Source organism: Meriones unguiculatus (assembly GCF_030254825.1).
Source record: "Meriones unguiculatus strain TT.TT164.6M chromosome 13 unlocalized genomic scaffold, Bangor_MerUng_6.1 Chr13_unordered_Scaffold_28, whole genome shotgun sequence".
In the NCBI taxonomy this organism is placed as follows: Eukaryota; Metazoa; Chordata; class Mammalia; order Rodentia; family Muridae; genus Meriones; species Meriones unguiculatus.
Genome location: NW_026843644.1, coordinates 1 through 25948, shown reverse-complemented (window position 1 = coordinate 25948; position 25948 = coordinate 1).

The window sequence follows — 25948 nt, the reverse complement described above, 5'->3', positions numbered from 1 at the left end:
TTTCTTGCATGTGTTGAGACTTGCTTTGTGTCTGACTATGTGGTCAATTTTTGAGAAATTTCCATGAGGTACTGAAAATAAGGCATACTCCATTGTGTTTGGTTGAAAAGTTCTGTAGACATTAGGTCTATTTGCTTCAGTAAATTTGCTCTGTAAGTGTCATTTCTCCCTATTTAGCTTTTGTGTAGATGATCTGTCCCTTGATGAGAGTGGAGTGTTGAAGTCTCCCACTATTAAGGTGTTGGGATGTGTGATTTAAGATTTAATCATGTTTTTATTTACAAAAGAAGGTGCTCTTATATTTGGGGCATAGATGTTCAGGACTGTGATGTCCTCCTGGTGGAATTTTCCTTTGATGAGAATGAATTGTCCCTCCTTATCTTTTTTTTAATTTCTTTTTTAAGATTTATTTATTTATTTATTTATTTATTTATTATGTGTACATTATTCTGCCAGCATGTACACCTGCACACCAGAAGAGAACACCAGATCTCATTATAGATGGTTGTGAGCCAAAATATGGTTGCTGGGAATTGAACTCAGGACCTTTCCAAGAGCAGTCAGTCAGTTCTTAACCTCTGAGACATCTCTCCAGCACCCCCTCCTTATCTTTTTTGTTTAACTTTGGTTGAAAGTCTATTTTTATCAACAGTTTTGGCCTGTAGTTTTCTTTTGTTGTTGTTTTTTGTGTTTTACTAGATTGCTTATGACAGCAATGCTGGATTTCTAGAAAGAGTTTCAAAGGGTTCCTTCTGTTTCTTTTCCTTTTTTCTTATCTTCTCTTTTCTTGATAGTTTAGGAAGGATTATTGTAGCTCCTTTTAAATGTCTGGAAGAATTATGGTGTGACTTCAACTTAAGCAGACACACCCAAGTGGAGTAGATGATTGGAAATATTCAAACTAAGAAATCAATGAATTAGAAACAAAGAAAACAATTCAAACAATCAATGGGACCAAGAGCTGATTCTTTGAGAAAATCAACAAGGTAGACAAACCCTTAGCCAAACTAACTAAAAGCCAGAGAGAAAATACGCAAATCAGCAACATAAGAAATGAAAATGGGGGCATAACAACAGACACCAAATGAGGAATATGGGCATCATAATGGCATCAAATAGAGCTATGTTCCACAACAGCACAAAGTCCTCAGTATAAGCAGTTCTTGGGGTTATGCTTCTCCAAGACAAACTCATCATGACTATGCTAACGGGGGAGCCACATTCCACGAGTGCTACAGATGTTTTGCTGTTACTCTTGCATGGCTATCAACAGGACCAGGAAGCCAAAATAGTTTGCCTACATATGGGGAAGGGGGAAATGAGTTTAGCTCAGGCCCTGGGAAGAATTCAGGGTATTGGGTGCACTATGCCAGCCTGGAGAACAATATAACATGGAAGGACTTAGGGATTGCTGGGAGAAAATTAGCAGCTATGTCTGTTTTGATATGTTAAATATGAACCTCTGCCATTTGTTCCAGGTATGAAACCTATGTTTATGGAAATATAAACTTCAGAGAGAGCAGCATGTTCTCCATTAGGCAATGATTAAAAAATGAGCTCACAAGGAAGAAAGTCTCAACAGATACAAGAAAATATTTTTTTCTTTCTTTATATCTTTCTAATTTTTTTTCTTTCTTTATATCTTCTTTCTTTTCTTTGATGGAGGGGGGGTACCCAGACTGGACTCGAAGTTTTGCTTATAAGTTTTGTTTTTCTACTTCATTTTTATTTTATTAATCATTGTTATTTTTTCACAATTTATTCATTATATATCCCTATTAAATGCTACTCCCTCAACTCCTACTGGTCCCACCCTCCTTCCCTCTTTCCCCCAATCCTTTTTCCTTAGTCCACTGAAAAGAGAAGTTCCCCTCCTCTGCCATCTACCCATACATTATCAGAACACTACTCAGCTATTAAAAACAGGAAAATAAAATTTCTGCTCTTATTTCTCCTCCATAGGCCACTGTGCTCAACTCAGAAGATTTCATACCTGCAAGCTTTTAGTGAAATCAACACTAGGTCTAATTCATTTCAAAGAGTCCCATCCCAAAGACACTGTTTTATTTACCATCTCATATCCAGAAACACATGAAATTTGAAATGCTATGAAATGTAAAACATTTTATCACAAGCATTTCCGAGAACGTGGTTTTCTTGCTGCCTGGAGACTGTTTCTCACCAGCCCAGAAAGGAAGGAGGGGCCAGAAGATGAGGTAGAAAGCTTGGAAGACCCACAAGCATAACAGTGATCAGAACACTCTGGGAACCACCTCAGAAAGTAAGTTAAACTTTAATTCCAGAAAACAGAGGGTATGTACCCCTTGGGGAGTGACTAGGATGCTCTAAGGATAGGTGTAGATAATTGTTTAAAACTGGGCATTTCAAGGATGCTTGATTTGCATTAAAAAGCACATTCCTATCATGTGAACAAGAACATGGAACCTAATTATCCTATATTTGAAGGGAGGGGAGAGTTATCAGGGATCTGTGTCAAAGGCCATTTATCAAACTTGATTGATGGCATCTATGTGTAAAGACACTCTCCAGATGATGTCAGGCAGAGAAAACCCATCCTTGCCATGGTTATACAACTAGGCCAGCAGCAGGGTCATACATAGAAGAGAAAGCCTCCTCCCTCACATCTCAAACTTCAGTCTGGGTTGTGATGTTTTTCAATAGAACCCCTGGAACAATAGGTTTGTGTACACAAAGAAACTTCTACAGGCTACCACTGTTGTGATACTCTCAGAGAACTTCCTGGCTGGTGTTAATTCACCATTCCCTACATATTCATCCACTGGACTAAAAGTTTCTTGTGTAAACTGAGGCAATTGAAAACAGTAAATGTTGAGAATCAGGATTATCAATAAGTCTTCCGTAAATACCTTATTATATAATACTGTTGCATGTAATTGATATTCACCATTCATTGTATTCTTTTTAAAAAATAAGTTTATTTACTTTAAATTCCAATAGTAATCCCCCTCCCTTCTCTGCCCCATGACTACTCTCCGTTCCTATTGCCCCTTAATATATAATACTGTTGCATGTTCCCTTCAGAAAAGGGAGGTCATTTCCATTGAGCTAGTTTTACAGTTCCGTTGCATCTCAGTGGACCAAAGTACACAAAGGCCTTTCCAAATTGCTTATACTCACAGAATTCCTCTCCAGTAAGGATACTTTTATGATGATGATGATTCTAGATTTATGCAAGGCCTCACCATTTTAACACATTCATAAGTTTTTCCTCTATTATGAATCCTTTCATGATGATGAAGATTATACAAATGTGGAATGGTTTCACCATGTTTAAAGCACTCACAGGCTTTCTGTCCGTTAGGATTTCTTTCATGAGTGTGAAGATGATTCTGAAGTCCAAAAGTTTTTTCACATTGGTTACTGTCAGACATCTTTCCAGAATGTGTTCTTTTATGTATTAGGAGATGTTATGTGCAAAGGCTTTGCCACATAGTTATATTCATATGGTTTCCCTCCAGAATGTGCTGTTGTCTTAGGAGATGATTGTTACATGCAAAGGCTTTATCACACTAATTACCCTAACAAGGCTTCTCTCCACTGTGTGTCTTTTCCTGTTTTTGGAGACTACTCTGCTGTGCAAAGGCTTTATCAGGTTGGGTATATTCATAAGGTTTCTTTCCAGTATGTGTTCTTTTATGTCTTATGAGATGACTGTTTTCTGCAAAGGCTTTGCCACACTCATTACATTCATAAGGTTTCTCTCCAGTGTGTGTTCTTTTATGGCTCATGAGATGACTGTTTTTTGCAAAGGCTTTACCACACTCATTACATTCATAAGGTTTCTCTCCAGTGTGTGTTCTTTTATGGCTTAAGAGAGTACTGTTTTCTGCAAAGGCTTTGCCACACTCATTACATTCATAAGGTTTCTCTCCAGTGTGTGTTCTTTTATGGCTTAAGAGAGTACTGTTTTCTGCAAAGGCTTTGCCACACTCATTACATTCATAAGGTTTCTCTCCAGTATGTGTTCTTTTATGTCTTATGAGATGACTGTTTTCTGCAAAGGATTTACCACACTGGTTACATTCATAAGGTTTCTCTCCAGGGTGTGTTCTTTTATGGATTAAGAGAGTACTGTTTTCTGCAAAGGCTTTGCCACACTCATTACATTCATGAGGTTTCTCTCCAGTGTGTGTTCTTTTATGGCTCATGAGATGACTGTTTTTTGCAAAGGCTTTACCACACTCATTACATTCATAAGGTTTCTCTCCAGTGTGTGTTCTTTTATGGCTTATGAGATGACTGTTTTGTGCAAAGGCTTTACCACACTGGTTACATTCATAAGGTTTCTCTCCAGTGTGTGTTCTTTTATGGCTCATGAGATGACTGTTTTTTGCAAAGGCTTTACCACATTGATTACATTTGTAAGGCTTCTCTCCAGTGTGTGTTCTTTTATGCCATATAAGAACAGTGATATAGGGGAAGGTTTTCCCACATAGAGTGCATTTAAAGGGTTTCTCTCCAGTATGACTGCTTTCATGCCTGCAAAGAAAATTGGCACATGTGAAAGATTTAACACCGTCATTTCATTACACTAATAAATATATTTATCTATATGAATTAATTTCATAATTTGGTCTAATGGTAAAGAAGAATCAAATTTAAAAGTTTTATCACATTATTTACATTCACAGTATTCCTCTTCATTATGGGTATTTTTGAAGATCCCTGTGATGGTAAGAGAATTTGTTATGTGGATCACTTTTATAGCATCATTTTTCTGTAAGAGGTTTTCTCCTATATATGAAGAGTATTTAAGAATTCAGAGTTTTACCACAGCAATCCCATTCACAAATTTTTGTACTGTATGAATGATACTTCATTTACAAAGTGAGCCAGGAAAAGCAGAAGTTCCAAATTCCTAGTATTCATAGGTATTTTCAGCAATATGAGTTTGCTGATAAATTCTCAGTGAAGTTGCAAAGCCAATTAACAGTAACCATTTATCACATTCAGAAAATTTACTCACAGTGGGGACTACTACCAAATCAATTGTTCTTGGAGAAAGACAGGGACACTGCTTCTTTCAATATCCCTATGATCATGTGTCTTAGAATCATTTTGACATATGATATACCAGTTTAATTTACAAAAATAATAAAGATTCCCACATTGAATTAACACAGTTTGTTTTTTGTTCATCATAGATATGTCATATAGGGATTAAGGTTTCTCCACAACAATATTCTTGATTCTCATAAGCTGCTTCTTTCACTAAACTTTACAAAGTTACTGCACGAAAATGAGTAATACTGGTTCTACTATGAAATTTTTGCTTATTAGAAGGTTTTGGACACATACTGATCACCAATTCAGTGTGCATACCTCTTACAATATCTGAGTAGATAGAATGAGACTAAACAGATTGGCAGTTCAAGTCAGTAGCTGTAATGTCCATATGATTCAAATGGTATTTTTGTTACAATATTATTTTATTTTCTTCTATCTTAGGGAAGTGCCTTGTAAACACAAATCAGATACCTGACATTGAAGTACATGGAATTATGAGATTTTAATGATCATCAGTACACGTAAAGCAGTGCTGTTTTTACACTGTTGCTTTTCTTTAAAACTTCCAGGACACAGCCATGTGTGCTGGTACATGCCTTCAATCCTAGCACTTGTGGAGGCAGAAGCAGGCATATCTTGCTTGTTATTTTGAGGTCAGGCTGGTCTAACAAGCAAGTCTAAGAAAGTCACAGATACCCAGAAAAAATCTATTTCAAAAACAGAAAATGAAAAACAGCCAATAAACAAACAAACAAAAAACACCAAACTTCCAGGACACATTAAAATTTAAGATTCATATCTGTATCAGTGTGCACATAATGTTACCTTTTATTACTTATGGAACTTTGAAAATGTTCTTCAATATTATGGTCATCCCAATTGTAGCCTAAAATATAGTACGAGAAAATATATATTATTGGAAATAACATGTTATTATTAAGGCAAAACTTAAATCATTATCTTCTGTGACCCTTAGAATCATGCCTGATTTATTTACCACATTCCTCCTCATTCTCAATTGGAATTACAGAAGAGGATCAATAACAAAGTAAGAGTTGTCTCTTTATTTTAAAAGTGAAAGAAAAATTGCAGTCTTACCTATAGCAGTGAGGTTTTCACAGGTCTCTAGCATCACATCTTTGTAGAGTTGCTTCTGGGAAGGTTCCAGCAAGGCCCACTCTTCTTGGCTGAATTTCACATGCACATCATTGAAGGTCACTGAATTCTAAAATATGCCATACATTTGTACAACAGAAACAGTGGCAATGATATGATTTATACGTCATTGTCAATATAATCATATAATTCTACTGCTTCTTCCATTTATTTTCTGACACAGAAGTGCGAATGTTATACAGTTGGGTGCTGTGCGTGATGTGAAGTAGGGGAGATGAAAAAGCCTAAAGGTTAGATTGAAAAAAAAAACAAACAAACAAACAAAAAACAAAGACGTGCTTCAAAAACCTGTGTTTCATCAGTTTGTAAGACATGAATATAAAGTAGCCATTAGTTGGGTACTTGAGCAATCTATGAATCATTTTCAGTTACTTGGGTGAGTAGGTCAGGACCCTGTCATGAGAAAGGTGGAAGGACAAAACACAGTCATGATATTTTATATAGCAACAAATGAGATGTGTTGATCAGGGGACACTGAACAGATGGGTAACATCAGTCAAAAGACAACATGGTACTGAATATTATGTTTTGACCAGGGCTCAGGTATGTGGCATATCAGTATGTGAAGAGGGGGACTCATATATTTGTGGAAGGGAAAGTGGACTACAGTGAATACATGGATAAAAATAATGTGAGTGGCAAGCAACAACAATCATAGCCAATAGCACCATATTTCTGAGTGACCAGACAAAAGAAAAGGAATAGAACACACGATTATTCTTTGATCATTGTTTTGTATATCCTCCTTACTAAATAATGTAGTCTATAGATTAAAAATAAAGATTAAAACTTTCTATTAAAAAAGAAGTATTAATGTTATCACTAAGTCATTTTAGAAGAAAACGGAATAACAAGTTTTAACTCTATCATATATGAACTTTTTGAAGAGGATATAGCTTTGTAATAGACATGGCAATTAATGTGGACAAAGACAAACAGAGAGAAGGGTTTGAAATAGAGAGACACAGACATAGAGACAGAGACACAGAGAGAGAGAAATTTACAGATGATCAATACTAAGTACAGATCAGAGAAATTTATTAACAGTTATTAACTACAAAAAATGGTGGACAAGCTGGGTGTATTCTGTCATGCCTTCAATTCCATCACTCAGGAGGCAGACGCAGCTGTATCTTATTGAACTGGATGTCAGCATTATCTATTCAAAAAGTTCTAGGACAGCCAGACCTATAGAGTAAGACAGAGCCTCCTCTAAAAGTCAATCAAACAAACACAAAATATTGAAAGAACTCAGAGGTCTTTACTGAAGCTCCTACAAGGAATTATACATTCACTCCTGTTGTATATTTATTCTCCAGAAATTGCACTGCCACAGCTTAAACTGTAACTTCAATGATATCTTACTAAAAGGGAATGCATGTTTAAACACCTAAAAATAGAAAGATGAAAATATTAACATGTAAATGTAAATGCTGATCATAAATAAGCAACATAAAACAGGACAGATGGCTCAGCAGTGAGGAGTTCTTGCTGCTCTTTCAAATAATTGGGCTCAATTGTCAGTGATTACCTGGGACCCACTACTATCAATTGCTATAAGTTCATGAGTTCTGAAGACATCTTCAGACTACTGTGAGGATTAGGCACGCAAGAGGTGCATATTCATGCATACAATCAAAATACTCATATTCAGTAAAAATTAAAAATAGATCCCAGATATATTTGGTCCTTGTGGAGCTCCTATCCTTTCCCCATCAGACTAACTCCCCTTCTTTCTTATGATTCCCTGTACTCTGCCAAAGGTTTGGTCATGAGTCTTTGCTTTGAAAACACTGCTAGTTAGAGTCTTTCAGATGTGCTCAGTAGACTCCTGTCATACGTTCAATGCACATCAAATCTGTCTTTCTAAATGAGGATTGATCATCTTACCCCATGTCCGCTCAATTGATTATCTTTTTTCTCTTTGGTCTCCCCAAGCCTGAAGGGAGGAGCAGTCCTGTTAGGCCACAGAGGAGGGCTTTGTAGCCAGTCCTGAAGATACCTGATAAAACAGGATCAGATGAATGGGGAGGAGGTCCCCCCTATCAGTGAACTTGGAAAGCGGCACGGTGGAGATGAGGGAGGGAGGGAGAGACTGGGAGGGAATGAGGGATCGGGACACGGCTGAGATACAGAGTTAATAAAATGTAACTGATAAAAAAAATAAAGAAAAAAAACTGTAAAAAAAATAGATCCCAGATGGTTGGGATGATTGCATACTGTGTCTGATAAGCTGGGTAGCAGAGACTGCATGGCATCCAATAGTTGGATCTGTGGGTCCCAACTGACTGTGTTTCAAATGTAAGAAGAAAACCAATGATGAGGTAAACAATCGGGTCCAACCTCAGAGCACCCAGCTAATCTCTGGGAAAGTTCCTGGGATGTTGCAGCAGGAATAAGGTTTTCAGGCAAATGGACCCAAGAAGCAAGCAGGAGTAGCTATTCTAATATCTAATAAAATAGACTTTCAACCAAAATTAATTTAAAGGGATGAGGAAGGGGGGAATCCAAGATGGTGGTGCCAGAAGGACATTGGGTCTGAGGAGTAGGACAGCAATGTTGGTACAGCAACTAAAAGACTGAACTCTGGGCCCTAAAACAACAGAGATCCTGTTTCCCAGGTGAGAGGAAACTCCACGGTGTGGGAGTCAGGCAGGTCCACTCTCAGGTCACTCAGCAAGAACCCGGAAGATATCCCGGGTCCCAGGATACACCTTTCTGTCCTGATAAACTTTCCAGACTAAATTATGTTCTCCAGGGCACCATAGACTGGGAGCCCCAGTCTAGGAAAAAAAAACAGGGAAGAAAGCAGGACTGACCTCAGGTCACCCATTTTATCCCTGGAAAGGTTCTGCAGACCGGTGGGTGCACAGCCGCCAGGCCTGAGTGTGCCTCCAGCTGCTAGGCTTATATGCCCTACTCTCCATCACAGAATTGTGTGCCCCCGGACACTAGAGGCTGGGTTTCCCTGTCTGGAGAAAACCTCACAGGCAGGGAAACAGCAGGTCCCAGCTTAGAGAACTCAGCCAACTCTCCACACACACACTACATCCACCATACACAGGAACATTTTTTGAAAAGTTCTCAGCTTCTTTCCCAGTCACCAGCTTGGAGCCATCATTGGCAAGTGCCTATGCATTCTACACACCACGTCAAACACCACAGACTGAGTCTTCCTATTTGGAGAAATCCCTAAGGTGGGGAAAATATCTGGCCCTACCTCAGGACACCTAGCTCCAGAAAACTTTCTGGTTATCCACAGGATCCATACTCTAGCCTCCTGCTGTATACATGAAAGTGGTGCTCACCTGCCACTGATTACCACTTGGCTACTGTGGTATAGAGCTCCAAACTCAAACCTACAGAAGCCTGGGTTCACTGAGATCAACCCCCAGATACTGCTCCAAAGGACAACCAGTTTTCCCTAACTAAACTGACCAAACCAGAAGGCACCCAGGTTACAGCAGCAGCTCACTAAATTTACAGCAAGAAACCCAGCAGCAGGGCAGCTGTCTCCAGAACTTCTCTGGGTGAGAGGATAGCCCCCTTTACTAACAAAGGCAACAATTACTACTCAGGTCTCTATGCCTGAGATGAGCTGTGGCAATTCTTGAAAAACACCTGCCATTCATTGACCATACCTAAAAAACGGAGGAGAGCTCCTTTGGGAAAAATCCTTCTGCCAAGGGGATTCGACCCACCACAGGATTCCAGGAAGTACCAGAAACTAACACCCAACACCTAAGATATACCAATGGGTAGAGGCCAGTGTAAAAGCTCAACCAACAAAAGACAAACAATATGGCATCTCCAGAACCCAGTCATTCAGGAGCAAGCAGCCCTGGATACCCCAGCATAAAGACAATTTCAGGCCAATCACTCTTATGAGCATTGATGCAAAAATACTCAACAAAATACTTTGCAAACCCAATACAAAAATACATCAAAGATATCATCCACTACAGCCAAGCAGGCTTCAGGCCAGGTATTCAGGGGTGGTTCAATATGCAAAAATCTATCGATATGATCCACCATATTAACAAACTGAAAGAAAAATAAACACATGATAATCTCCTTAGATGCTGAAAAAGCATTTGAAAAAATCCAGCATCCATTCATTTTTAAAGTATTGGAGAGATCAGGGATACAGGGCATATACCTAAACATAGTAAAGGCAATATACAGAAAACATATAGCCAACATCAAACTGAATGGAGAGAAACTTAAAACAATCCCACTGAATTCAGGGACAAGGCAAGGCTGCCCCCTCTCTCCATATGTCTTCAACATAGTTCTCGAAGTCCTTGCTAGAGTAATAAGACAATTAAAGAAGATTAAGGGGATACAAATGGGAAAAGAAGAAGTCAAAGTATCACTATTTGTAGATGATATGAGAGTATACCTGAGTGACCCCCAAAATTCTACCAGGGAACCCCTAAAGCTGACAAATACTTTCAGCAATGTGGCTGGATACAAAATCAACTCAAAAAATCAGTAGCCCTTTTGTATACAAATGACAAAAGTGCTGAGAAAGAAACAACACCCTTCACAATAGTCAAAAAGGACATAAAGTACCTTGGTGTGACCCTAACCAAGCAAGTCAAAGACTTGTATGAAAAAATTTCAAGTCTCTAAAGAAAGAAATAGAAGATATCAGAAGATGGAAAGATCTCCCATGCTCATGGCTTGGCAGGATAAACATAGTAAAAATGGTCCTCTTACCAAATTCAATCTACAGATTTAATGTAATTCCCATCAAATTACCAACACAAATCTTTACAGACCTTGAAAGAAAAATTCCCAACTTCATATGGAATAACAAGAAACCCAGAATTGCTAAAACAATCTTCCATAATAAAAGATCTTCTGGAGGTATCTCCATCCCTGATCTCAAGCTGTACTCTAGAGCAAAAGTAATAAAAACTGCATGGTACTTGCATAGACACTAACTAGTGGATCAAAGGAATTGGATAGAAGTCCCAGAAATACACCCACACACTATGGACTCCTGATTTTTACAAAGATGCCAAAACCATACAACGGAAAAAAGATAGCATCTTCAACAAAAGGTGCTGGTCTAACTGGATGTCTACATGTAGGAAAATGAAAATAGATCCATAATTACCACTCTGCACAAAACTAAAGTTCAGGTGGATCAAAGACCTCAGTATAAAACCAGACATACTAACCCTGTTAGAAGAAAAAGTGAGGAAGAGCCTTGAACTCATTTGCACAGGCTACAACTTCCTGAACAGAACACCAACAGTGCAGACTCTAAGAGCAACAATCAATAAATGGGACCTCATGAAACTGAAAATCTTCTATAAGTCAAAGGAAACTGTTTTCAAAACAAAACGACTGCCTACAGATTGGGAAAGGATCTTCACTAACCCTATATCTGACAGAGGGTTAATATCCAGTATTTATAAAGAATTCAAGAAGTTAAACAGCAACAAATCAAGTAACCCAAATTAAAAAATGGGGTACAAAGCAAAACAGAGAATTCTCAATAGAGGAATATAGAATGGCAGAGAAACACTTAAAGAAATGTTCAACATTCTTAGTCATCAGGGAAATGCAAATCAAAACCACCCTGAGATTTCACCTTACACCCATCAAAATGACTAAGAAGAATAACTTAAGTGACAACTCATGCTGGATAGGATTTGGAGAAAGGGGAACCCTCCTTCATTGCTGGTGGGAATGTAAACTTATACAACCACTTTACAAATCAACCTGACACTTTCTCAGACAATTAGGAATAGCGCCTCCTCAAGATCCAGCTATACCACTCCTAAGCATATATCCAAAAGGCGCTCAAGTATACAACAAGGACATCTACTCAGCTATGTTTGTAATAGCTTTATTTGTAATAGCCAGAAGCTGGAAACAGCAGAGATGGCCCTCAGTTGAGAAATGGATACAGAAATTGTGGTATATCTATACTATGGAATATAACTCAGCAATGAAAAACAAGGAAAACATGAAACTTGCAGGTAAATGGTGGGAAGTGGAAAAGATCATGCTGAGTGTGGTATCCCAGAAGCAGAAAGACTCACAGGGTATATACTCACTCATAAGTGGATATAGAATATAATATATAGGATAAAAATACTAAAATCTGTACACCTAAGGAAGTTAATCAGGAAGTATGCTGGTTAAGATGCTCAAACCCCATGCAAAAAGGCAAAGAGGATGGACATCAGATGATGGAGAACAAAGGAACAGGACAGGAGCCTACCACAGAGGGCCTTTGAAAGGCTCTAACCCAGAAGGGTGTCAAGGCAGATGCTGAGACTCATTGCCAAACTTTGGGCAGAGTGCAGGGAATCTTATGGAAGAACTGGGAGATAGTAAACCTGGAGAGGACAGGAGCTCCACAAGGACAGTAACTGTTCCAAAAATTCTGGGCACAGAGGTCTTTTGTGAAACTAATATGCCAGCCAAGGACCACTCATGGAGATGGCCTGAAACCCCTGCACAAAAGGTAGCCTATGGCAGTTCAGTATTCAAGTGGGCTTCATAGTAATGGGGACAGGCAGTGTCTCTGACAGGAACTCATTGGCCTGCTTTTTGATTTTGATCACCTCCCATTGAGGGGGAATCAGCCTTGCCAGGCCACAGAAGAAGACAATGCAGCCACTCCTAATGAGACCTGATAGACTAGGATCAGAGTGAAGGGGAGGAGGACCTCCCTTATCAGTGGACTGGGAAAGGACCAGGGGTGGGAAAGATGGAGAGTGGGATTGGAAGGGGAGGAGGAAGGGAGGTACAGGGGGGATACAAAGTGAATAAACTGTTATTAATAAAAATGTAAAAAGAACACAATAAAATGTTGAAAGATTTTTTAAAAACTATGCTGTTACACATAGTTTCAAACTATGAAAATATTGCCTGATGTCAGTTATTGCTCCAAAATATAAATAAATAAATAAATAAATAAATAAATAATGAGGAAGACTACTTCATACTCATCAAAGGAAAATTCCACCAAGATGGCATCTGTATTCTGAGCAACAATGCCCCAAATACAAGGACACCCACATTTGTAAAAGAAACATTAATAAAACTTAAAGAACATATCAATCACCGTACATTAATAGTGGAAGAAGTCAACATGTCACTATTATCAAGGGACAGAGCAATGGAAAAGAACTTAAACTGAGAGATAATGACACTAATGGATGTCATGAATCAAATGGACCTAACAGATATCTAGAGAATTTTTAAACCCAAAAAGAAAAGAATCTATCTTCTTTTAGCACCTCATGGACCCTTCTCCAAAACTGACCATACAATAGGTCACAAACCAGGCCTCAAAAGATACAACAAGACTGAAATGATATCTTGTACCTTATCAGACCATGATGGACTAAAGATGAACCTCAACAATAACAGAAATAATAAAAAGCCTACACACACGTGGGAACTGAACAACTCCCTACTCAATGAAATCTAGGTGAGGAAAGAAATAAAGAAAGAACTTCCTACAGTTCAATGAAAATGAATGCACATCATACCTAATCTCGTGGGATGCAATGAAAGCAGTCCTAAGAGGACTTTTAATATCACTAAAGGCCTTCATAAGCTATTAGAGACATCCCATACAAGCAACTTAATGGCACACCTGAAAGCCCTAGAAAAAAAAAAAAGAAGCAAACACACGCAACAGGAGTAGACCACTAGGAATAACCAACATCAGGGCTGAAATCAATAAATTAGAAACAAAGAAAATAATTTAAAAAAATCAACGAAACCAAGAGCTAGTTCTTTGAGAAAATCAAATATATAGACAAACTCTTAGCCAAACTAAGTAAATGGCAGAAAGACACTATCCAAATCAACAAAGTCTGAAAGGAAGACAGAGAGATAACAGACACTGAGAAAATCTGAAGAACCATTAGCTCTTATGTCAAAAGCCTATATGCCACAACATTTGAAAAATCTAAATGAAATATACAATTCTCTTGTTAGATTCCACTTACCAAAGTTGAATAAAAATCAGGTAAAGATATTAAAGAGACTTATACTGCCTAAAAAAATAGAAGCAGCTATCAAAATCCTTCCAAAAAAAGAGCCAAGGGCAAGATGATTTCAGAGCAGAATTCTACAAGAACTTCAATGAAGAGTGAAAACCGATATTCTTCAAATTATTCCACAAAATAGAAATGGACACAACATGACCAAACTCCTTTTGTAAGACCACAGTTACCTTGATAAATCCTAAAAGACCCCAAAAGAGAAAGAAATCTTCAGACCAATCTCTTTTATGAACAATGATGCAAAAATACTCAATAAATTAACCACAAACCAAATCCAAGAACATACCAAAAATATCATCCAACATGACCAAGTAGGCTTCATTCCAGGCATGCAGGGATGGTCCAATATATGGAATCTTAATCCATGATATAAACAAATTGAAAAAAAATAGCACAGGTTCATTTCCTTAGAAGCCAAAAAAGCATTTGACAATATCCAACAGTTATTCTTGTTTAAAGTCTTGGAGTGACTGGGGACAGAGGCACAGATCTAAAAATAGTAAAAACAATATACAGCAGTCCTATAGCTAACATCAAACTAAATGAAAAAAAGTTAAATCAATTCCACTGAACTCAGGGACAAGACAAGGCCACACACTCTCTCCAAATCTCTTCAGTACAGTACTCAAAGTCCTATCTAGGGCAATAAGACAACTAAAGGTGATCAAGGGGATACAAATTGATAAGGAAGAAGTCAAAGTATTGCTATTCACATATATGACAGTATATAAAAGTGACCCCAAATATTCTACTGTAGGAAACTTCTACAGTTGAATAACACTTTATCAAAGTGGTTGGATATAAAGTTAACTAAAAAAAAAAATCAGTAGCACTCCTGTATGCAAAAGACAAATGGACTGAGAACGATTTAGGAGAACAACACCCTTCACAATAGGTAGGAAAAAAAGAAAACAACATAATGTATCTTGGAGTTATCCTCAACAAGCAAGTGAAAAACCTGCATGAAAAAAAAAATAAACAACTTTAAGCCTCTGAAGAAAGAAATTGAAAAAGATACCAGAAGAGAGAAATATCTCTCATGCTCATGGGTCAGTAGGATCAACATAGTAAAAATTGCTATCATACCAAAAACAATCTATAGATTAAATAATATTCCCATCAAAATATCAACACAATTCCTTAACGAACTTGAAAAAAACAATTCTCAGCTTCATATGGATAAATAAAAAAGCCAGAATAGCTAAAACACTCCTGTACTATAGCAGATCTTCAGTAGGTATCACCATCCCTGATCTCAAGCTCTACTATAAATCAATAGTAATAAAAAATGCACGGTACTGAAATAAAATCAGAATGGTGGATGAATGGAATTGAAGTGAAGAGTCATAAATAAACCCACACACCTATCGACACTTGATTTTTGACAAAGAAGCCAAAACCATGCAATGGAAAAAGGACAGCATCTTCAACAAATGGTGCTGGTCTAACTGGAAGTCTACATGTAGAAAAATGAAAATAGATCCATATTTATCACCCCACATCAAACTACAGTCCAAGTTGTTCAAAGACCTCAACATAAAACCAGATACACTAAATCTGTTAGAAGAAAAAGTGGGAAAGAGTCTTGATCTCATTGGCATAGATAATAAATTCCTCAACAGAACACCAAGAACACTGGCTCTGAGATCAAGAATTAAGGAATAGGATCTCATGAAACAAAAAGCTTCTATGAAGCAAAGAACTCTGTCAACAGAACAAAATGACAGCCTACAGCCTGGCAAAAGATCTTCACCAACCCTACATACAACAGAAAGAGCTAATAAACAATATATATAAAGAGCTGAAGAAATTAAACTCCAATAATCCAAATATTCCAATTTAAAACTGGGGTACAGAACTATACAGAGATTTCTCCACAGAGAAATATCAAATGGTGGACATTAAATGCTCAATATCTGTAGTAATAATGGAAATGAAAATGACATTCCATCTTAAACCCATCATGATTAAGGTCAAAACCTGAAGTGACAGCAAGCTAGTGAGAATGTGGAGAAAGAGGAACACTCCTCCATTGCTGGTGAGAGTGCAAACTTATACAACCACTATAAAAATCAATCCGATGCTTTCTCAGACAATTGGAAATAGTGTTACTTCAAGACCCAGCTCTACCATTCCTGGGCATATATCAAAAAGATGATCCACCATTCAACAAAGATATTTGCTCAACTGTGTTCATAGCATCTCTATTCATAATAGCCTTAACAGGGAAACAAACTACATGTCTCTCAACCAAACCATTGTTTTACAGAAATTGTAGTACATTTACACAATGGAATGCACCTCGGGTATTTAAAAAATAAAGGAAACTATAAAATTTTCAGGCAAGTAGATGGAACTAGAAATGATCATCCTAAGTGAGTTATTCCAAAACCAGAAAGACATGCATGGTATATGCTCATTTGTAAATGGATAATGGCCATAATATTGGATAAACATACTACAATCTATAGACCTAAAGGAGCTAAATAAAAAGGAGGACCCTATGAAAGATGCTCAATTCTTATGCAAAAGTGGAAATAGAATCAACACCAGAAGTGACTGAGGAGAGGGAAGAGGATGAGAGCCTAACATACATATCCTCCAAAAGACTCTGCCCATTAGGGGTTCGAAACAGATGCTAAGATTCACAGCCAAACTTTGGGTAGAGTACAGGGAATCATAGGAAAGAGTGGGAGAATAGAATGTAGAAAGACCCAGAGCTGGCAGGACCTCCATAAGAAGACCAACAAGGACAACAAATCTGGGCCCATGGGGACTCGCAGAGATTGATGGACCCACCAAAGACCATTCATGAAGAGGAACCAGACCCCTGCTCAGATGTAGCTGATAGGCAGCTCAGTCTCCATGTTCGATCCATAGTAAGGGGAGAAGGTGCTGGCTTTGACATGGACTCTGTTGTCTGCTATTTGATCATTTCCCCTTGGTGGAGGGGGCATTGCTATGCCACAGAGGAAGAGGATGCAGGAAGTTGTAGTGAGACTTGATAGGCTGGGTTCAGATGGTAGGAGAGGAAGGTTCCCTGTATCTGAGATATAGGAAGTGGGATAAGGAGGAAAGAAGAATGGAGGGTGAGACAAGGAAGAGTCAAGGGAGAAGATACAATTGGGATGTTTAGTGGATAAATTATTTTTTAATTTAATTAATTTATTTATTGCAATGTGTTCACTTTGTATCCTTGCCATAGCCCCCTCCCTCATCTCCTCCCAGGCCCACCGACCCTCCTTCTTCTGGCTCTATGCCCTTTCTCTAGTCTCCTAATTGGGGAGGAATTCCTTCCCTTCTAGCTTATCAGGTCTCTTCAAGGATGGCTGCATCATCTTCCTCTGTGGCATTGCAAGACTACAACACTCAGGAGGAGGTAATCAAAGACTCGAGTTCATGTCAGAGAATAAATTAAAAAAAAACAAATTTAAATTAAAAGTGAATTAAATGGGAATAAAACAAACAAATAAAATAAAAAAAAAAACAAAATACAACAGGTAAGGAGAGTGTCACAAACCCACAATTCAATGACTCAGAAAGCTCAGATAGTGTTAGTGTCATCATTAAATGCCATCCTAAGAAATTAAATATACTCCCTGCCAAATTTCAAATGCATGATGTTGATGAAAATCAACACAATAGCCTATGCTTACATATACAAAACAAAACAAAATAAATACCTAAAACCATATATTCCATGCTCAGCAGCCAATGATGGTGATGTTGATGCCAGGCATGTTGGCCTACATTTAAGCCCAACACTCGACTGGAGTTAGAGCTAGAAGTTCAAAACCAGCCTGTCTACATACAAACTTTCAGGAAACATCCAGGAACTCTGGGACATTATGACAACACACAACATGCTGATAATCAGATTAGAAGAAGAAGGATGAGATCAAAGGTCCAGAAGACATTTTCAACAAAATCATACAAGAAAAATTTCTTAACCTAGAGAAGAAGATGTCTATCAAAGCACAAGAAGCATACAAAATACCAAAGATACTGGATCAGAAAAGAAAGTCCTCTTACCAAAGAATAATCAAAACTCTAAATATACAGAACGAAGAAAGAATATGAAAAGCTGCAACTGAAAACATACAAACCAAACTAACCAACCAATCCGACAAACCAAAACAAACAAAAACCAACCAAAAAACAAAAAAGGCAGATCTCTTGGAATTAATCCTGTATTCTCAGTAAAAATGCTAGAAGATGAAGGGCTTAGACAGAGTGCTTCTGACTCTAAAAAACTGCAGAAGCCAATACAATACAATACAAATTACTAACCATGCCCAGAAAGTTTCAATCACCAAATGGGGAAAATAAGATGTTCCATAAAAAGGTCAATTTTAAATAATATGTATCTATAAATACAGCCCCACTCAAGGTGCTAAAACCACCACCACCACAAAAATAACAATCACTGTTCAATGATATTTCTTAATAACATCAACCCAAATTCACCAATAAAAAGACACAGACTCACAAAATTGATGATAAAATAGAATCCACCCTTCTTCTAAGTACAACAAACAAAGCTTCACATCAAGATAGACATTATCTCAAGGTAAAGGGTTGGAAAAAGATATTCTAAATAAATGGACTAGAGTATCAAGCTTGTATAGAAATTTTAATATGTAACGAAACAGTTTCCAAAAAAAACTAATCAAAAGATGGCAAATGACATGACATATTAAAATAAAACATCCAGCAATATAACATTTCAACACTTAACATCTATGCCCCCAACCTAAGAGCACCCAAGTTATAAAAGAAACACTTCTGCAGCTTGCATCACATCCTGGCCCTCATAAACCAGTAGAGGAAGACTTCAATATATCACTCTCACCAATGGACAGGTCCTCCTGACCAAACTAAACAGAGAAATGCTCCAGCTAACTAACATCAAAAAACTAAATATACCCAAATGATGTTTACAGAACATCCACCCAAGCAAAAAAGATTGTTCCATCTTCACAGCAACTCATACATTGTTCTCCAAAACTGATGATATACTTGAACAGTGGAAGTATCAAAAGATATAAGAAACTTGCAATAATTCCATGAAATGAATATATAACATATCAAAACTCATAGTACACAATAGAAATGTTGACCAGAAGACAGTTCATAGCACTAAGTACATTTAGAAAAAAAAAAATCTGCAAGATCTCTTACTAGCAACTTAACAGCACACCTAAATACTGTACAACAAAAAGAAGTAAACAAAACTAAAAGGAGTAGACAATGAGAAACTGTTGAACTGTGTCTTCACAGGTAAAACTAAATGTCTCCACAGGAAAGGAATGGTGGATCCTATCAAAATTGATAATGATTAGATTTGAATAGTGGAGATCCCCTGAATAAGCAGAGGTAACTGTTCATCAGACAGCTTGGTCATTGAGTCCACACAAACTTATAAAGACTAGTTTTTTCTTCTTAAATAAAAAGGATACTAGAAATAAATTGGGACTTTGTACAGATGTTCATTTAGGTGTCATCCACCCAAAGAGCATCAGACCCGTCCGATACCTTTTTCTCAGAGGCGGGACCTGGGGCATCAACCCGCATGCCAATTTATTTCTAATATCAGAGATCAGACCTCTGCTCTTGCCTGATGTGTCTAAAACAAAAAGGGGGAACTGTAGAGAGCTGCGGAATGCTATGCCTTAAAGATGTAGCTGGTTTCCGCCTTCCATCTTCCCGATGGTGAGTGCTCTCTGTCACGAACAACTCCACATTTGGCCTAGGCCGAGGATCTGGCTTGCTTCCATGTATGAGGACCTATCTGCATTGCCCCCATGGCACGCCTGGGTTGGCTACCCAGAGGCTATTTAAGCTGTGGGCTGGCTTTCCCCGGGGTCCGAGGATTGTTCAATGTTCCTGAATAAACAGCATTGAAAAAAAAAAAGGATACTTTTGTTGTTTCATATGAAAAACAGTTAAGAGGTTTAAATGTATTAAGTAAATTCAAAGTTATAAACTTGTTTGAGATAGAATAATTTGGAGTGAATATAAAATTTTTGAGCAGTGTAGTGACAGACAGTGCCTTTAATCCCAGCAGAGACAAGCAGTTCACTATTATTTAGTTGTTTTCTGAATTCAGGAGTTACAACGACAGGGTGTTGGTGGTTCACAGCCTTAATCCCAGCATTTGGGAGGCACATGCCTTTTACATACCACCTGGGAAGCAGAGGCAGGCACATATGATTTACATTGATTTCATTTAAAAGCTACATGTAAAAGACAGGCTGAAAATCAAAGTGAATGCACTTTATTATCTAGAAATAAATACACTTTAAGGTATATTTATAAACTTTCAAAGATCTTTTAACTTTAATTGAGATATTATACTTTTTCTATTTCCAAAAAACCATTTTGCCCTATAAAAGATATAACATGCCTAAAAAGGTAGGACCCTCTCCCCTGAATTAGGGATGGGGCAGGTTTTGATTTAATCTTTTCAGGAGAATAAAATCTTCCAATTAATGAATATGGAGACAACTGGACACATGAAACTTCTGAAGAAAATGACAGATCACCAAAAGAAATTGTCAAAAGGAAAGAATAAACTGTCCAACTGGTATCACTCACCTTCATGTTGTCTCTTCTGCCTTCTACAGACATAGTGCAAATTGTCTTTATGTGATTGCTAAGGAACAATCCAAAATCTCTATCTCATATCAGAAAAGTCACCTGGTAAGAAACAGAGGAAAACAGAAAAATGAGGGATGGTTCTATTGTCATGAATCTCATAAACTTCTGGCATTATGTGACTTCTGTACTTACCACAAACTTCAATAATTGAGAACGTGTACAGTGATTGTGAAAGAATGAAGGGGTGAGAGAAAAAGCCAAAAACATAAGCCTAAAATATAGCCAAGTTTACATGAAAAGACCTAAGGAAACTCTAACATGAAAAATGTGCACTGGACCAGAGATAACTTTGATTGTTTTTTAATAAAAATCAAATAAACACAGATTTCACAAATCACACAAGACAAACTCAAAGTGACACCTAAACTGTTATATTTCTAACCCTCCATCTACTACTAACCTCCTTTCCAGAGAGCCCTTTTGCTCTGGAAGTGGAAAATGGAGTTGATCATAAAGATAAGCTATGGCTTGCAGTCCCTCATGTTCCCTGGTGGGTTCAGGCACATCCCAGCCCTTGCCAAAAGTCACACACAAAGCAATGTTGGAGAATAATTTAATATGTTTTCTGATGCATGGATTATGTCACAAGATGTGGAATCTTCCCTATCCACTTACCTAAAACCAGGCACACCTGACAAAATTCTGCATCTCAGAAATTCATTTTGTACCCTGGAATTGAATTTCTCTAAAGCATGCCATTGTGACTGGTGGTAGTTGAAAGTTAATAAAAAAAACATAATCAAGTATTCCTGAAAGATGAGCACCACCACCTATTTTCTTCCAGTTTCAAAACAATTTGTAAAATTTGTTACTCAAAGCTGTATGTGGAATACAACATTCATCATTTCTAGAAATGAGACCTTCAGTTTTCCAATCTGTCCACTGCAAAACCAATGCATGTGTGTGCACACTAGAAAGTGATATTATAAGCACCACAACTTTCTACTGCCCAGGCCACAAAGTCCTCACTTCTCTGGACACTCAAGAAGGGTTGGAGGCCAAGGGTCTCTGCCGAGATCACCACATGGAGACCAACAGAACCACAGCCTGAACTACAGTCTGAACCACAGTCCATCTCTTTCAAAGCAGAACAGGCTGTGATAGCTCAGCAGCCTGCTCTTCCTGGCCTGGGGACAATGGCCCCACACTCAGCATGACATGGTATGGTCTCACTCACAGCTCTTTAGAGCTACATCAGAGGAAAATCCCAGAACAAACCCATAAACTACCTCCCACTATTGCTCCTGATTGTTAGGCCTGCCCAGAGTACATCATTATCTTGAACAATAGAGCTGAGTCTCAGGACAGTAGTAGCTCCTCTACCAGTGGATCAAAGATCAAATGATGCAAATAGCAGAGGCATTCTAGCTTTGTCCTAAACCCTATGGGCACACAGAAACCTAGTGTTGTTATAAAAGAATGAAAATCCCAATTATTCAATTTTAAAACCTGCTAGTGCAGAGAGGCAAAGAAAGCATCCATTTGACCCTGCTATTCACCTCTCCTCTAACAGGAAAAAGCCCCAAAAGCTCACCAGTTCAGATGACAGCTCAGGGAGGATAGGCTAAAGGAACCCAAGGCCAAAGGCTTCTAGCTCAAAGTTCAAAAAGCCCAAAATCTACAAAGCTAAAACTCCTTCCACTTTTACCCTCTGTCTTAAATATATTTCAGCTGAAAGTTCCACTTACTCTTTAATATCTGTCAGCTGGTTTCTTGCTTTTCCTCTTGACCTAGAATTAACACTATTAAATCCTGTGCACAGAGAGCTTTTGAATTAAAGGCATGTTCTAGGGCTGACGGAACCATACCGTAATCACCTGTTTACAATAAATTGTAAATTCTTGGAATTAAGATTTGTGTTAGGGCTCACCCACACCAAACAAAGCACGGGTTTTTACAGTTCACAATCTCAGGGATCACCCTGGGATCAAATATCCTCCAACACCCTCATCTTGGAAATGATTTAAAATTCAATCTTCCACTCTCCCAGGGCACCTGTTCATTTTCCAAGATACAGGTAATTTATGTTACACACTCAGTGTCCAGTGAATTCATCTCTACCTCATAGTTGGGAAGTCCATCAGCCAAACTTCAGTCAAAGCCAAAGAGTAACAACCAATAAAGAAACAAATGGCCATGAATTTGAAAGAAAGGAGTAGTTAATGGGAGCTCAATAAAAATGAGATATAAAACAAAAAAGATGTGGCTGTTCCTACGTATGTTGGAGTAGAAAGTTTATTATAGATAGACGAGAGAACATAGTCAGACACAGGGAAATCTGGGACAGTCTAGAGTTGACATGACCCTGAGCTATGTGAGAAGAGAGGAGAAAGAGAAGTGGAGAGCCTGAACAAAGGGCCAGGAGGATAAACGACAAATGAAAAAGACCAAGTAACCAAAACATTTAGAATACTTAGTAAGGACAGCTGGGAGGAGGGCAACTCAACTCCTGGGCTAGAGATCTGTGTATGACACCCATACTTTATAAGAGGTGAGGACTGAGGGATGCTGGGAGAACCTGACAGCCACGTCTGCTTTGATTATTAAGTAGCCTCCTTAACGATTCATCCCACCATTTGAGATGTAAGAGTAGAGAGAAGAGAGAAGGATGAAATGATTTCATTATAGTCTCAAAAATTATTTTTAAAAGTTGAAAATGGCCTTATGGTCCAATATTCTTCAGGTACTTCAGGTATGTATTAGGGCACATCAATTATTACTCAAACCTTTTTTTTTTCCTCTCAGGTTGTGCATTTTCAAACAGGGACAGAGGGGACATTCCTGTTAGGAATTATCACATGAGTTTCTCCAGATCTATAGTTCAACTATAGAAATTTGCTTTCCAGAAACAAGCTCAGCTCCTAATCCATATTCTTGATTTCACTGTACATGAATCCCTCCAAATGTACAGTTTTCACTTTTACTGTCTAAAGTTGATTACCTGACTCATTGCCATCTTCCCTCCTCCCCCTCCCTTCTTGTGTTGTAACTACAGCTTTAAAGTAGGTCAGTGAACTCAGTTCTTACACAGGTCCCTCTTTAGTTGTAATTACCCACCTCCAACAACAAACAAACAAACCAACCAGGAAAGTCAATGGACACTCATTCACTGGTCTTCTTTACTTCACACTGACCAGTCAGGGTACACCTGAAAAGAGTTGCAGAACTATGTTCTAAGCACTGGACATTAGAGGTAGCATTCAGTGTTCAAATAAAATGTAAACTACAAAACATGTGAAAGGCTTATCTACAGGAGTCATTGCTTTAAACAAAAACAAATGTCAAAGACTAGAGAAAAGAAATGAAATTCTTCATGACTGGGGATTATCAGAGAATATTAACTAATAAGAGACTAGAGCAATGATGCATCAACAAAACAAAATGTAATAATACCAACAACTGACTATTTTAAATATTCATTTATTACGTGTACAGTGTACTGCATGCATGTATACTTGCATGCCAGAAAAGAACACCAGATCTCATTATAGATGTTGTGAGTCACCACCATGTGGTTTATCAGTGGTTTATTGAACTTTTGACTTCTGGAAGAGCAGCCAGTGCTGTTAACCTCTTAGTTGAAAAAAAAACAAAAAACAAAAACAAAAACAAAACACATAGGTATACTGACTTTGAAAAACACAGGTCATTCTCTTATAGAGGGAAAGCAATTAATAAGATACTATTTGACCTTGCCCCTGTGTACAATATTAGCTGCTAAGACCTGTAACCTGACAGAAACAGCTTTAGCCAATAGCCTGTGTCTCAAATTTGAATTGACATTACTGTGTCAATCAGGATTGGACATATGGGCATAGGACAGTCCCTTAATTTGAAATTCAATATTCACTGGATCAAGCAACCTGACCCAAATTGAACACCCACCAATCTGATCTGTTTTCATTCGCATTCACGAATTAATAAATACACGTTGGAAAATTACAAATTAAAAAACCTCACCCTGCCACATTTCTACATAATCCAGTATCCTAATCTCTAACAGGCCTGGTTAGCATACTACTTATCTGTGAAGTATTTTACAGGCAGCTTTCCTTCAGCTAAATTCTAACGGGACCACTAGTTTCTCAGCAATAGTAAATCCTTTACATCATCAGTTCTACTCTTCTATATCACAGCTTGATATTGGAGTGCTCTCTGACACAGGACATATCATTTATAACCCCCACAAAATTCAAATGGATCTTTTAGAACTGAGAGAACCTATCTGACACCTCCCAAAGGACACCAAGAACTAGGCCTTAAAAGGTCACTTAAAGGTCACCAGACTAGTGACTCTACCATAAGGTCACCAGGAATTGGGGCATGTTGTAAGATTCCTTACCCAAGGAACAGTCTGAGGATAACCACAAGGATGGAAAAGTATCTTAAAGTGGGATATATGTGCTGAGCACCCTACCAACCTTGTAGTAGAACATTCAGTGACAAAGAAAATACCCAACATTCCTGAGGCATAGAGATAGCTCCCTCAATGTTAGTTATGTTAGCTAGCCAATCACTTTGTAAAAAGCTTGCCCTTGCTGAATGTCAACCAATCCTGTAACTATTAAACCAGAACTTCCTGGTCCTTCCTAAAACCCCAATCAAAACCCTGCCATGCACCTGCTCAGGGCTCTCTCTGATCCACTGTGTTTGTAAAAATGGAGAGACCCAGCATAAGCCCAAATAAAACTCTTTGCTCTTGCATATGTGGTCTGGCTCCTGATGATCTTTGGTCACCCTAAGATCTGGCCATAACATATGGGTTCTTATATTGGATCCCCAAGTCTCCCAAGCACCCCAGGCACATGGAGCTGAACAACAGCCAGTAAATGAGCACTCTGTCTGTATCTGTCTGTGTCTTTCTCGGTGTTTCTCTAGTTTGTTTTTTTGGGACTCAAGGCAAAATGTGTAATATGTGTCGTCAGAAAGGTTAGAGCTGATGCTCTGGACAGCTGTGGGCCACAGGGGGTCTGGAAGACTTTCCAGATCCCCCCCCCAAAAGGGCACATCTGTAAAGGGAG